This window comes from Phyllobates terribilis, unplaced genomic scaffold (genome assembly GCF_046119375.1).
Source record: "Phyllobates terribilis strain yellow unplaced genomic scaffold, ASM4611937v1 Scaffold_5__5_contigs__length_657084704, whole genome shotgun sequence".
NCBI classification, from domain to species: Eukaryota; Metazoa; Chordata; class Amphibia; order Anura; family Dendrobatidae; genus Phyllobates; species Phyllobates terribilis.
In genome coordinates this window covers 654,063,449-654,078,372 of record NW_027362765.1, presented here as the reverse complement: position 1 = coordinate 654,078,372, position 14,924 = coordinate 654,063,449, and the positions used below count along the sequence as shown (strand labels likewise).

Sequence of the window (14,924 nt, the reverse complement as noted above, 5' to 3'; positions counted from 1 at the left end):
TTTGAAACCAATTCTGGTTATCGCTTCTCGGCCTTTTGGCTAAGATCAAGTGTAGTATCTGTTCTTATCAGTTTAATATCTGATACGTCCCCTATCTGGGGACCATATATTAAATGGATTTTTAGAACAGGGAGATGGAAAAAGAGCTTGCTCTGTCCACTCCACGCATTGACCTGGTATTGCAGTATCTCCAGGACCGGTGCACCCTTCTTTAATGCAGTTTCTAAAATCAGAAAGAATTGAATTCAATGTTTTTTGTTCATTTTGCTTGTTTGTCGGATTTTGGGATGGACTCTTTGGCTTTGCTTTTCTTCTCCTCATTGGATTTTTCATGTTCAAAGTTGCAGAAGCCAGATTACAAGCTCATTTTGGTTCAACTTCAGCAACTGTGCATTGCATTGCCATGTAATGTGATGCAATGCTATCTTTCTAGCTCTCCCTTTTTACTTCCTTTTGGATAAACAGACATATTAGGCAAGCATTTTGGAGCTTACACCTAAATAACTACAGGTGGTGAGATAAGCTGCACAATATAATTGACCTTTCAGTATATTGTTGCACACACACCATCTATTTAGCAAATGCCCTTGTTATCAACAGCAGCCTTTTAAACTCACCTGAGCTAACAGGTATGTGCGCTGGTTACTCTGCTGCGCTTAAAATTTCTTTTTTGGTTTGCTACAATGCCTTTTCTGAAACGTTGTCTCCTTCTGCTGGAACACTGACTTCTTTCATTTAATGCCTGCAGACTATAAAAGAGAACCCAACCCAAAAAGTTTGGTTGATTAGTCTGTGGCATTCTGTTAAACTGTTGCTTATGGCGGTCTCTGTGAGCTTCTCAGCGACATTCAGCCAGCCAGGTATCCTGCCTGCAGTAGATGGAATGTGGCAATGGAACGCTGGCTGCGCGTGTCATAATAGGCTCTGAGCCTTTATATACCTGTGCACAGCAGCAGCCACCTTCAGTCTGCTGCTGGACAGCCAGCAGCAGCAGCAGCAGCAGGAGAGGTATGTAATCAGGAGCCCTCCTGCTAAGGGTAGACAGCTGCTCGTTCCACCCCACCCCCCGCCTTAATTGGTTCTCCTCCCTTCCAACGGTGTTGAGGCGGGTGGGAACAGCAGGGGGTGAAGGTGCTGTGTTTAAAGAGGTGGAGTTATGCAGATCTAAAACGCGTGGATTGCAGCAGCAGCAAGCCGAAAAGTGCAGGCATGTAAGGGATCTAGAGGTTGACAACATGTCTTCTTAACGGGAGTCCAGGAGCTCATCTCCACAAATGGACTTTTCAGGATCCTTGGGTGGCTCCGTAGTTTGAAACCAATTCTGGTTATCGCTTCTCGGCCTTTTGGCTAAGATCAAGTGTAGTATCTGTTCTTATCAGTTTAATATCTGATACGTCCCCTATCTGGGGACCATATATTAAATGGATTTTTAGAACAGGGAGATGGAAAAAGAGCTTGCTCTGTCCACTCCACGCATTGACCTGGTATTGCAGTATCTCCAGGACCGGTGCACCCCTTCTTTAATGCAGTTTCTAAAATCAGAAAGAATTGAATTCAATGTTTTTTGTTCATTTTGCTTGTTTGTCGGATTTTGGGATGGACTCTTTGGCTTTGCTTTTCTTCTCCTCATTGGATTTTTCATGTTCAAAGTTGCAGAAGCCAGATTACAAGCTCATTTTGGTTCAACTTCAGCAACTGTGCATTGCATTGCCATGTAATGTGATGCAATGCTATCTTTCTAGCTCTCCCTTTTTACTTCCTTTTGGATAAACAGACATATTAGGCAAGCATTTTGGAGCTTTCACCTAAATAACTACAGGTGGTGAGATAAGCTGCACAATATAATTGACCTTTCAGTATATTGTTGCACACACACCATCTATTTAGCAAATGCCCTTGTTATCAACAGCAGCCTTTTAAACTCACCTGAGCTAACAGGTATGTGCGCTGGTTACTCTGCTGCGCTTAAAATTTCTTTTTTGGTTTGCTACAATGCCTTTTCTGAAACGTTGTCTCCTTCTGCTGGAACACTGACTTCTTTCATTTAATGCCTGCAGACTATAAAAGAGAACCCAACCCAAAAAGTTTGGTTGATTAGTCTGTGGCATTCTGTTAAACTGTTGCTTATGGCGGTCTCTGTGAGCTTCTCAGCGACATTCAGCCAGCCAGGTATCCTGCCTGCAGTAGATGGAATGTGGCAATGGAACGCTGGCTGCGCGTGTCATAATAGGCTCTGAGCCTTTATATACCTGTGCACAGCAGCAGCCACCTTCAGTCTGCTGCTGGACAGCCAGCAGCAGCAGCAGCAGGAGAGGTATGTAATCAGGAGCCCTCCTGCTAAGGGTAGACAGCTGCTCGTTCCACCCCACCCCCCGCCTTAATTGGTTCTCCTCCCTTCCAACGGTGTTGAGGCGGGTGGGAACAGCAGGGGGTGAAGGTGCTGTGTTTAAAGAGGTGGAGTTATGCAGATCTAAAACGCGTGGATTGCAGCAGCAGCAAGCCGAAAAGTGCAGGCATGTAAGGGATCTAGAGGTTGACAACATGTCTTCTTAACGGGAGTCCAGGAGCTCATCTCCACAAATGGACTTTTCAGGATCCTTGGGTGGCTCCGTAGTTTGAAACCAATTCTGGTTATCGCTTCTCGGCCTTTTGGCTAAGATCAAGTGTAGTATCTGTTCTTATCAGTTTAATATCTGATACGTCCCCTATCTGGGGACCATATATTAAATGGATTTTTAGAACAGGGAGATGGAAAAAGAGCTTGCTCTGTCCACTCCACGCATTGACCTGGTATTGCAGTATCTCCAGGACCGGTGCACCCCTTCTTTAATGCAGTTTCTAAAATCAGAAAGAATTGAATTCAATGTTTTTTGTTCATTTTGCTTGTTTGTCGGATTTTGGGATGGACTCTTTGGCTTTGCTTTTCTTCTCCTCATTGGATTTTTCATGTTCAAAGTTGCAGAAGCCAGATTACAAGCTCATTTTGGTTCAACTTCAGCAACTGTGCATTGCATTGCCATGTAATGTGATGCAATGCTATCTTTCTAGCTCTCCCTTTTTACTTCCTTTTGGATAAACAGACATATTAGGCAAGCATTTTGGAGCTTTCACCTAAATAACTACAGGTGGTGAGATAAGCTGCACAATATAATTGACCTTTCAGTATATTGTTGCACACACACCATCTATTTAGCAAATGCCCTTGTTATCAACAGCAGCCTTTTAAACTCACCTGAGCTAACAGGTATGTGCGCTGGTTACTCTGCTGCGCTTAAAATTTCTTTTTTGGTTTGCTACAATGCCTTTTCTGAAACGTTGTCTCCTTCTGCTGGAACACTGACTTCTTTCATTTAATGCCTGCAGACTATAAAAGAGAACCCAACCCAAAAAGTTTGGTTGATTAGTCTGTGGCATTCTGTTAAACTGTTGCTTATGGCGGTCTCTGTGAGCTTCTCAGCGACATTCAGCCAGCCAGGTATCCTGCCTGCAGTAGATGGAATGTGGCAATGGAACGCTGGCTGCGCGTGTCATAATAGGCTCTGAGCCTTTATATACCTGTGCACAGCAGCAGCCACCTTCAGTCTGCTGCTGGACAGCCAGCAGCAGCAGCAGCAGGAGAGGTATGTAATCAGGAGCCCTCCTGCTAAGGGTAGACAGCTGCTCGTTCCACCCCACCCCCCGCCTTAATTGGTTCTCCTCCCTTCCAACGGTGTTGAGGCGGGTGGGAACAGCAGGGGGTGAAGGTGCTGTGTTTAAAGAGGTGGAGTTATGCAGATCTAAAACGCGTGGATTGCAGCAGCAGCAAGCCGAAAAGTGCAGGCATGTAAGGGATCTAGAGGTTGACAACATGTCTTCTTAACGGGAGTCCAGGAGCTCATCTCCACAAATGGACTTTTCAGGATCCTTGGGTGGCTCCGTAGTTTGAAACCAATTCTGGTTATCGCTTCTCGGCCTTTTGGCTAAGATCAAGTGTAGTATCTGTTCTTATCAGTTTAATATCTGATACGTCCCCTATCTGGGGACCATATATTAAATGGATTTTTAGAACAGGGAGATGGAAAAAGAGCTTGCTCTGTCCACTCCACGCATTGACCTGGTATTGCAGTATCTCCAGGACCGGTGCACCCCTTCTTTAATGCAGTTTCTAAAATCAGAAAGAATTGAATTCAATGTTTTTTGTTCATTTTGCTTGTTTGTCGGATTTTGGGATGGACTCTTTGGCTTTGCTTTTCTTCTCCTCATTGGATTTTTCATGTTCAAAGTTGCAGAAGCCAGATTACAAGCTCATTTTGGTTCAACTTCAGCAACTGTGCATTGCATTGCCATGTAATGTGATGCAATGCTATCTTTCTAGCTCTCCCTTTTTACTTCCTTTTGGATAAACAGACATATTAGGCAAGCATTTTGGAGCTTTCACCTAAATAACTACAGGTGGTGAGATAAGCTGCACAATATAATTGACCTTTCAGTATATTGTTGCACACACACCATCTATTTAGCAAATGCCCTTGTTATCAACAGCAGCCTTTTAAACTCACCTGAGCTAACAGGTATGTGCGCTGGTTACTCTGCTGCGCTTAAAATTTCTTTTTTGGTTTGCTACAATGCCTTTTCTGAAACGTTGTCTCCTTCTGCTGGAACACTGACTTCTTTCATTTAATGCCTGCAGACTATAAAAGAGAACCCAACCCAAAAAGTTTGGTTGATTAGTCTGTGGCATTCTGTTAAACTGTTGCTTATGGCGGTCTCTGTGAGCTTCTCAGCGACATTCAGCCAGCCAGGTATCCTGCCTGCAGTAGATGGAATGTGGCAATGGAACGCTGGCTGCGCGTGTCATAATAGGCTCTGAGCCTTTATATACCTGTGCACAGCAGCAGCCACCTTCAGTCTGCTGCTGGACAGCCAGCAGCAGCAGCAGCAGGAGAGGTATGTAATCAGGAGCCCTCCTGCTAAGGGTAGACAGCTGCTCGTTCCACCCCACCCCCCGCCTTAATTGGTTCTCCTCCCTTCCAACGGTGTTGAGGCGGGTGGGAACAGCAGGGGGTGAAGGTGCTGTGTTTAAAGAGGTGGAGTTATGCAGATCTAAAACGCGTGGATTGCAGCAGCAGCAAGCCGAAAAGTGCAGGCATGTAAGGGATCTAGAGGTTGACAACATGTCTTCTTAACGGGAGTCCAGGAGCTCATCTCCACAAATGGACTTTTCAGGATCCTTGGGTGGCTCCGTAGTTTGAAACCAATTCTGGTTATCGCTTCTCGGCCTTTTGGCTAAGATCAAGTGTAGTATCTGTTCTTATCAGTTTAATATCTGATACGTCCCCTATCTGGGGACCATATATTAAATGGATTTTTAGAACAGGGAGATGGAAAAAGAGCTTGCTCTGTCCACTCCACGCATTGACCTGGTATTGCAGTATCTCCAGGACCGGTGCACCCCTTCTTTAATGCAGTTTCTAAAATCAGAAAGAATTGAATTCAATGTTTTTTGTTCATTTTGCTTGTTTGTCGGATTTTGGGATGGACTCTTTGGCTTTGCTTTTCTTCTCCTCATTGGATTTTTCATGTTCAAAGTTGCAGAAGCCAGATTACAAGCTCATTTTGGTTCAACTTCAGCAACTGTGCATTGCATTGCCATGTAATGTGATGCAATGCTATCTTTCTAGCTCTCCCTTTTTACTTCCTTTTGGATAAACAGACATATTAGGCAAGCATTTTGGAGCTTTCACCTAAATAACTACAGGTGGTGAGATAAGCTGCACAATATAATTGACCTTTCAGTATATTGTTGCACACACACCATCTATTTAGCAAATGCCCTTGTTATCAACAGCAGCCTTTTAAACTCACCTGAGCTAACAGGTATGTGCGCTGGTTACTCTGCTGCGCTTAAAATTTCTTTTTTGGTTTGCTACAATGCCTTTTCTGAAACGTTGTCTCCTTCTGCTGGAACACTGACTTCTTTCATTTAATGCCTGCAGACTATAAAAGAGAACCCAACCCAAAAAGTTTGGTTGATTAGTCTGTGGCATTCTGTTAAACTGTTGCTTATGGCGGTCTCTGTGAGCTTCTCAGCGACATTCAGCCAGCCAGGTATCCTGCCTGCAGTAGATGGAATGTGGCAATGGAACGCTGGCTGCGCGTGTCATAATAGGCTCTGAGCCTTTATATACCTGTGCACAGCAGCAGCCACCTTCAGTCTGCTGCTGGACAGCCAGCAGCAGCAGCAGCAGGAGAGGTATGTAATCAGGAGCCCTCCTGCTAAGGGTAGACAGCTGCTCGTTCCACCCCACCCCCCGCCTTAATTGGTTCTCCTCCCTTCCAACGGTGTTGAGGCGGGTGGGAACAGCAGGGGGTGAAGGTGCTGTGTTTAAAGAGGTGGAGTTATGCAGATCTAAAACGCGTGGATTGCAGCAGCAGCAAGCCGAAAAGTGCAGGCATGTAAGGGATCTAGAGGTTGACAACATGTCTTCTTAACGGGAGTCCAGGAGCTCATCTCCACAAATGGACTTTTCAGGATCCTTGGGTGGCTCCGTAGTTTGAAACCAATTCTGGTTATCGCTTCTCGGCCTTTTGGCTAAGACCAAGTGTAGTATCTGTTCTTATCAGTTTAATATCTGATACGTCCCCTATCTGGGGACCATATATTAAATGGATTTTTAGAACAGGGAGATGGAAAAAGAGCTTGCTCTGTCCACTCCACGCATTGACCTGGTATTGCAGTATCTCCAGGACCGGTGCACCCCTTCTTTAATGCAGTTTCTAAAATCAGAAAGAATTGAATTCAATGTTTTTTGTTCATTTTGCTTGTTTGTCGGATTTTGGAATGGACTCTTTGGCTTTGCTTTTCTTCTCCTCATTGGATTTTTCATGTTCAAAGTTGCAGAAGCCAGATTACAAGCTCATTTTGGTTCAACTTCAGCAACTGTGCATTGCATTGCCATGTAATGTGATGCAATGCTATCTTTCTAGCTCTCCCTTTTTACTTCCTTTTGGATAAACAGACATATTAGGCAAGCATTTTGGAGCTTTCACCTAAATAACTACAGGTGGTGAGATAAGCTGCACAATATAATTGACCTTTCAGTATATTGTTGCACACACACCATCTATTTAGCAAATGCCCTTGTTATCAACAGCAGCCTTTTAAACTCACCTGAGCTAACAGGTATGTGCGCTGGTTACTCTGCTGCACTTAAAATTTCTTTTTTGGTTTGCTACAATGCCTTTTCTGAAACGTTGTCTCCTTCTGCTGGAACACTGACTTCTTTCATTTAATGCCTGCAGACTATAAAAGAGAACCCAACCCAAAAAGTTTGGTTGATTAGTCTGTGGCATTCTGTTAAACTGTTGCTTATGGCGGTCTCTGTGAGCTTCTCAGCGACATTCAGCCAGCCAGGTATCCTGCCTGCAGTAGATGGAATGTGGCAATGGAACGCTGGCTGCGCGTGTCATAATAGGCTCTGAGCCTTTATATACCTGTGCACAGCAGCAGCCACCTTCAGTCTGCTGCTGGACAGCCAGCAGCAGCAGCAGCAGGAGAGGTATGTAATCAGGAGCCCTCCTGCTAAGGGTAGACAGCTGCTCGTTCCACCCCACCCCCCGCCTTAATTGGTTCTCCTCCCTTCCAACGGTGTTGAGGCGGGTGGGAACAGCAGGGGGTGAAGGTGCTGTGTTTAAAGAGGTGGAGTTATGCAGATCTAAAACGCGTGGATTGCAGCAGCAGCAAGCCGAAAAGTGCAGGCATGTAAGGGATCTAGAGGTTGACAACATGTCTTCTTAACGGGAGTCCAGGAGCTCATCTCCACAAATGGACTTTTCAGGATCCTTGGGTGGCTCCGTAGTTTGAAACCAATTCTGGTTATCGCTTCTCGGCCTTTTGGCTGAGACCAAGTGCTTCACAGCAGGAGGTTTCAGTTGAAGGGCACTCAGGTACCCCTCTCCTTGGCCTGGCAGGATCGTCCACTTCGGTGGGCTTCACCTGCCTGCTGCTATTAGGGAGAGGGATTAGTCCTAGGGTAACGGGCAGCGATCCCCCAGCCTTCAGGTGCTTTATCTCAAAGCTCTGAAGGCGCAGATTGCAGGCGGTTGCAATTTGCATTTTGTTGCGCCATACCATGGAGGTTGACCCCAACCTCGTGCCTCTATATGCGAGGCTTAAGAACACCATAAGGGTCCGCTTTACGGCTGGTGGTTCCGATATGCGGAATCTGGGATATGTAGTCCAGGACGTGCTTGAGAAACTGCTCCACGTCAGAACCAACGAAATCCTTTCTATCCAGGATTATCCTCGACGTGGAGATTATGATGTAACCTTTACTGGCGAAGGTATTTTCAAAGATGTTTTGTCCAGAGTTAAGTCGGTAGAAAATAGCCCTGGTCTAAAAGGGATTCAGATCATCGAGCACGTCCTGGATGAGGTAAAGATGGTGGTTGTGAAAATCTTCTCACCCTTCATAACAGCACCAGAGGTTATTTCCTTTTTGTCAGTTTATTTTAAAAGTGTGAAATTGATTGGGAAAGTGTTGAATGAGTTTAACATCTGGACCTCAAAATGGAAGTTTTTAGTAAAATGTGAAAGAGACCCTAAATTCCCTGGAGGTGTGAGACTTCCTCCAGCTCGATTTAAAATAGGGCAAACTAATGGGGATTTTTTTTTCTCAGGAATGCCACTTTTCTGTAGGTATTGTGGTCTCTATGGGCACTCTAAGGATAGTTGTGGTGCCACTTGTAGAAATTGTGCCAGTACTGAACATGACACAAAGGAGTGCCCAAATGAAAAAAAATGCTCTTTTTGTCGGACACCTGGTCATTTCTATTTTTCTTGCCCTCACAGGTTCAGAGAGGATGAACAAAAACAAAAGGAGAAGTCCAAGACATCCGGGAATGGACGGGCCAATCAGACCACCCCTCAGGAGGAGGAACAGCAACCTGGAGCCTCGGGAGGTGATAAGGGCGCTTCGACTAGTAACAATCCCTCCGAGTCAATGACAGGTAACTCACAGGAGCCCAGGAGCTGGCTGAAAGACCATAAGGAGGCTAAAAGGAAGGCTGAGAAAGATCATAAAGGGGCGGTCGGTAAGGCCAAAAAAGAACGCCAAAAGGCTGACACCGAGCCCAAAATTCCCACTGGGTCTCACGAGAGCGAGGGCGGTACGTGGCATTTGGTGAGGTCTCATAATAAGAAAAAGAATGGTTCCGTGGAGGTGGCTAATAGGGAGGAGATGGATACATCCCCTCACGGGGGTGTAGACTCTGGAATCCCGAGGTCTCGGGGCTCTGCTGCCCCAGGTGGGGCCCCGAACCTGGCTGCCTCCGGGGACTCTGAGGCTCCGCCATGTGCGCAGCCTGCCCCTGTGTTACGACCCTCTGCGGGTCAGCAGGGGAGTGCGGAGCCTCTCGGAGACCCACCTGACGAGGACCTAAATGGTCAGCCTATGGAGACCCAGTGTAACCTTTCTCACAATATCCTTCCGAGCTACACCCCAGTAGCGTCGGGTCTTAATTTAAGTGAATGTTCCTTCTCCGATGATGAAGACTCTTTGATAACGGTGGATTCAGAAGAGGGCATTGGTGAAAGTCCAAGTGGTCTGATCCGTCCATCGGATAGGTAAAGTCCAGTTTTTGTTTCTTCCTAACCATTTGTTATGATGGCTGACATTAGTGGTGTTTCCCTCAATGTGAGAGGCATAGGATCCAAGACCAGAAGAGCTACTGTTTTACATTTTTTAACCTGTTTTACAGCTTCTGTTTTCTTTTTACAAGAATGTCATATCCCTCATAAGATTTCTTACAAAAAATATAAGGAAGAGTGGAAACATGGTCCATCGGTCTGGTCTGGATCAAATGCAACCGGATCAGCCGGGGTAGCTATACTTTTTAAGGGAAATGTGTCTATTGATTTTATCCAAGATATTTTACCGGGTCGTATTCTTTTAGTTAAGGCTTTTATTGATGGGACAAGATGGCAGTTTTTAAATTTTTATGGGTCACCTGATAAAAATGAAAGGGCTGATATGCTGGAAATTTTACCTTTATTTATTAACATTTCAGAACCTTTTATCCTGGCAGGTGATTTTAATTGTATTTTAAAAGGCGAAAGCCGACGCTCCGGTTCCGTGAGTAGAAATTATGACAAAACGTCTGGAATGTTAAGCAATATTATAAATGATTGTAAATTAACTGATGTGTATAAAGAATGTAACAAGGATAGCCCTATAGACGCTGGTTTCACCTGGAGCAATTCTACATGTAGCTCCAGGATAGATTTTGTTTTAGGTTCAGAAAAAATACTGCCAGTGAAATGTGAAGTTTTAACTAATATTCTCTCAGATCACAAGGTTTTATCTTTTAGAGTGAGGATTTATGGAAAGAAGAAATGTGGTAAGAAATCTTGGAAATTGAATGTGTCCCTTTTAAAAGATCCACAAATTTTATCGGATTTTATTGAGTTTTATGTAAACTGTAGAAAAAGGAAAAACCCCAATATTTCTTTTAGCTCCTGGTGGGATAGAATGAAAATAAGCATTAAAGATTTCTTTATAAAGAAAAGCATACAAAAAGCTAAAGAAAAGTTTGAGATCTATAATTTTCTTAATATCAGGTTACAGACATTGTACAAATTCAAAGACAATGGTCTGGATGTAGGTAATGATATATTGAGTCTTAAAGGAGAAATTTCAAAGTGGTTGGAACAAAAAGGAAAAGAACTGATTTTTCGTTCAAAGGTAAAACACGTAGAAGAGGATGAGACTTGTTCCAGGTATTTTTTTAAGAAAAACAAACAGGCGAAAACAATAATTGATAACATAGATGGAGATAATAATATCAACGTTATATTGGATAAGGTAAATGTCTATTTTAATGATCTTTTTAATGTAAAAACTGTAGACCATGATTTAATACACACTTTCCTGGGGGAGATCAAGTCCACCCTAGATGCTGATGCCCAAAGTTTTTTATCCCAACCTCTATGTGAGGAAGAGATTTTAGAAACCATGAAGAGTTTTAAAAATGGTAAAGTGCCCGGCCCTGATGGTATCCCCATAGAGTTTTATATAAGTTTTTATGATATTTTAAAAGATGATTTGTTTAATTTGTTTTCCGAAGTTTTTAATAATAAGGTTTTACTCAACTCATGGAAGAAAGGTGAGGTATCACTACTATACAAAAAAGGTGACAAAACGGATCTTAAAAACTGGAGGCCGATAACTCTTTTAAATAGTGATTACAAAATTATGGCTAAGATCTGTGCAAATCGGTTGAAAAAAGTGATACATAAAGTAATTCATGCAAATCAGGTATGCGGGGTACCTGGGCGTAGTATCTGGGACAATTTAAACCTGGTGAAAGATTGTATTGAAGATGTAAAAACCAGAAAGACAAAGATGTCAATCCTAGCGGTGGATTTTGAGAAAGCTTTTGACCGCGTGTCTAATTTTTATCTTTTTAAAGTTTTAGAAAAAATGGGCATTCCGGGTGGGTTTTTATTGTCTCTTAAAGCTTTTTATAATGATTGTACGAGTAAGATTTTAGTTAATGGTTTTAAAACAAAAGAGGTAGTTTTAAAATCAGGGGTGAAGCAGGGTTGCCCTTTGTCCCCCCTGCTTTTTATATGTGCTATAGAACCCCTTTTATGTACAATACGCCTGGATAAGCAAATATGTGGAGTACCCTTACCCGGAGGGAACGGTCTACAAGTTAAAGTTGTAAGCTATATGGATGATGTAGCAGTGTTTGGATGTGATGTACCTTCAATACAAAAAACGATAAGCCAAATTCAGTCTTTTTGTACAGTTTCCGGTTTTAAAATTAATCTTACTAAATGTAATATTTTAAATGTCGGGGGAATGAGTTTACATGATGTACCAATTGCAGTTACAGATTCCATTACTATTTTAGGTGTTTCTTTTAATGAATCTAATAATGGTTTTAATAGCTGGGATGCGGCAGCACAGAAAATTAATCAGAAAATCTGCATGTGGAATATGAGAAAGCTGTCAATGGAAGGTAAAGTTCTGATTGTAAAAATGGTGATATTACCTATCCTGTTATATCTTAGTTTGGTGTTCCCCCCTCCTACAAATTTGTTGAAACGAATTACAAAAGTATGTTTTACCTTTTTTTGGGGCTCAAAAATGGAGAAACTCAAAAGAGAAATTGTGACAAAGCCAAAGGTTAAAGGTGGGAAAGATTTCCCTGTTTTAGATAAGTTTCTTTTAATACATTTTTTCTGTTTCTGTTTAAAAACCCTTTTTAAAGATAATTACCTTTCCTATTTTATGCGTTTTAACACTGGTTTTCTCATGAGAAGGTTTGGTTGGTTTGAAACGGTTTTATCCTCTCCTTATGCTTTTAACCTGCCTGCACATTATGAGATTTTAAAGAAAATTATTCTTGATTTTAATTTGAATAAGAAACAGACAGGGGATCTATGTAACAGCAAGACACTACTCAAACAAATTAGTACTGATGTGACGTTGTGTGATATTGAACGTTATGATGATGACAAAACTGTACACATATGGAAAATGATTAACGCCCCTTATCTTTTTAATGTACAGAAAGACATGTCTTGGAGCTGCGCACACCACTGTCTTCCTTGCCGGGCATTCCAGTACAGAAGAGGTTTTGTGAGGTCTGCCATCTGCCCAAGAGAAGGCTGTCAAGAAGAAGAGACAGTGAAGCATCTTTTATGGACTTGTGCTTTTGCTAAAGAGTTCTGGAGAAGACTAATCCCCCTGCTGGAGAAAATGGTGGACCTCAAGGACTTTAATTTTGCATCAGTGTTATATGGTCTTCTGGAATGCCCAACAATGGACCAAAAAATAATGGCGTGGAAGACAGTGAATTGTGCCAAGATAGCGCTCTGGAATGCTAGAAATATTGCTGTTTTTAAACATGAAATGTTACCAGTAGATGATGTTTTAGCCTTTTGTAAAAGTGAAATGTACATATACTATTTATTGGACAGGAAAAAGAATGTAACATTGGCAGGCAAATGGCTTTTTAACCTATGGAATATTTGAAGTCTTGTAAAATTTGCTGTGATGGAATTTTTATTTTTCTTTGAAGTCCCGAAAGTGTAATGTGGATGTAATGGTTTTATTTCTGTAATTTGTTAAATTTTAAATAAACGGTTTTTATCCCCATGTGGGGGATAGCCAAATTAAAAAAAAATCTGTTCTTATCAGTTTAATATCTGATACGTCCCCTATCTGGGGACCATATATTAAATGGATTTTTAGAACAGGGAGATGGAAAAAGAGCTTGCTCTGTCCACTCCACGCATTGACCTGGTATTGCAGTATCTCCAGGACCGGTGCACCCCTTCTTTAATGCAGTTTCTAAAATCAGAAAGAATTGAATTCAATGTTTTTTGTTCATTTTGCTTGTTTGTCGGATTTTGGGATGGACTCTTTGGCTTTGCTTTTCTTCTCCTCATTGGATTTTTCACGTTCAAAGTTGCAGAAGCCAGATTACAAGCTCATTTTGGTTCAACTTCAGCAACTGTGCATTGCATTGCCATGTAATGTGATGCAATGCTATCTTTCTAGCTCTCCCTTTTTACTTCCTTTTGGATAAACAGACATATTAGGCAAGCATTTTGGAGCTTTCACCTAAATAACTACAGGTGGTGAGATAAGCTGCACAATATAATTGACCTTTCAGTATATTGTTGCACACACACCATCTATTTAGCAAATGCCCTTGTTATCAACAGCAGCCTTTTAAACTCACCTGAGCTAACAGGTATGTGCGCTGGTTACTCTGCTGCGCTTAAAATTTATTTTTTGGTTTGCTACAATGCCTTTTCTGAAACGTTGTCTCCTTCTGCTGGAACACTGACTTCTTTCATTTAATGCCTGCAGACTATAAAAGAGAACCCAACCCAAAAAGGTTGGTTGATTAGTCTGTGGCATTCTGTTAAACTGTTGCTTATGGCGGTCTCTGTGAGCTTCTCAGCGACATTCAGCCAGCCAGGTATCCTGCCTGCAGTAGATGGAATGTGGCAATGGAACGCTGGCTGCGCGTGTCATAATAGGCTCTGAGCCTTTATATACCTGTGCACAGCAGCAGCCACCTTCAGTCTGCTGCTGGACAGCCAGCAGCAGCAGCAGCAGGAGAGGTATGTAATCAGGAGCCCTCCTGCTAAGGGTAGACAGCTGCTCGTTCCACCCCACCCCCCGCCTTAATTGGTTCTCCTCCCTTCCAACGGTGTTGAGGCGGGTGGGAACAGCAGGGGGTGAAGGTGCTGTGTTTAAAGAGGTGGAGTTATGCAGATCTAAAACGCGTGGATTGCAGCAGCAGCAAGCCGAAAAGTGCAGGCATGTAAGGGATCTAGAGGTTGACAACATGTCGTCTTAACGGGAGTCCAGGAGCTCATCTCCACAAATGGACTTTTCAGGATCCTTGGGTGGCTCCGTAGTTTGAAACCAATTCTGGTTATCGCTTCTCGGCCTTTTGGCTAAGATCAAGTGTAGTATCTGTTCTTATCAGTTTAATATCTGATACGTCCCCTATCTGGGGACCATATATTAAATGGATTTTTAGAACAGGGAGATGGAAAGAGAGCTTGCTCTGTCCACTCCACGCATTGACCTGGTATTGCAGTATCTCCAGGACCGGTGCACCCCTTCTTTAATGCAGTTTCTAAAATCAGAAAGAATTGAATTCAATGTTTTTTGTTCATTTTGCTTGTTTGTCGGATTTTGGGATGGACTCTTTGGCTTTGCTTTTCTTCTCCTCATTGGATTTTTCATGTTCAAAGTTGCAGAAGCCAGATTACAAGCTCATTTTGGTTCAACTTCAGCAACTGTGCATTGCATTGCCATGTAATGTGATGCAATGCTATCTTTCTAGCTCTCCCTTTTTACTTCCTTTTGGATAAACAGACATATTAGGCAAGCATTTTGGAGCTTTCACCTAAA

At 42.8% G+C, this 14,924-nt stretch overlaps 8 non-coding genes across 8 annotated transcripts; all 8 read left to right on the top strand.

The window, feature by feature from the left end:
* The first annotated feature begins 19 nt into the window (after window positions 1–19).
* Window positions 20–210, top strand: LOC141149421 (U2 spliceosomal RNA). The gene has a single exon (XR_012245720.1). It is a non-coding gene; the product is annotated as a U2 spliceosomal RNA (small nuclear RNA).
* A 1,117-nt stretch (window positions 211–1,327) lies between these two features.
* Window positions 1,328–1,518, top strand: LOC141275405 (U2 spliceosomal RNA). The gene has a single exon (XR_012323647.1). It is a non-coding gene; the product is annotated as a U2 spliceosomal RNA (small nuclear RNA).
* Window positions 1,519–2,633: 1,115 nt separating this feature from the next.
* Window positions 2,634–2,824, top strand: LOC141275402 (U2 spliceosomal RNA). The gene has a single exon (XR_012323645.1). It is a non-coding gene; the product is annotated as a U2 spliceosomal RNA (small nuclear RNA).
* A 1,115-nt stretch (window positions 2,825–3,939) lies between these two features.
* LOC141275401 (U2 spliceosomal RNA) lies at window positions 3,940–4,130 on the top strand. The gene has a single exon (XR_012323644.1). It is a non-coding gene; the product is annotated as a U2 spliceosomal RNA (small nuclear RNA).
* A 1,115-nt stretch (window positions 4,131–5,245) lies between these two features.
* On the top strand, window positions 5,246–5,436 carry LOC141275400 (U2 spliceosomal RNA). The gene has a single exon (XR_012323643.1). It is a non-coding gene; the product is annotated as a U2 spliceosomal RNA (small nuclear RNA).
* Window positions 5,437–6,551: 1,115 nt separating this feature from the next.
* LOC141149811 (U2 spliceosomal RNA) lies at window positions 6,552–6,742 on the top strand. The gene has a single exon (XR_012246095.1). It is a non-coding gene; the product is annotated as a U2 spliceosomal RNA (small nuclear RNA).
* A 6,387-nt stretch (window positions 6,743–13,129) lies between these two features.
* LOC141150450 (U2 spliceosomal RNA) lies at window positions 13,130–13,326 on the top strand. The gene has a single exon (XR_012246650.1). It is a non-coding gene; the product is annotated as a U2 spliceosomal RNA (small nuclear RNA).
* Window positions 13,327–14,441: 1,115 nt separating this feature from the next.
* Window positions 14,442–14,632, top strand: LOC141149510 (U2 spliceosomal RNA). Its single transcript, XR_012245803.1, has one exon. It is a non-coding gene; the product is annotated as a U2 spliceosomal RNA (small nuclear RNA).
* Window positions 14,633–14,924: the final 292 nt, after the last annotated feature.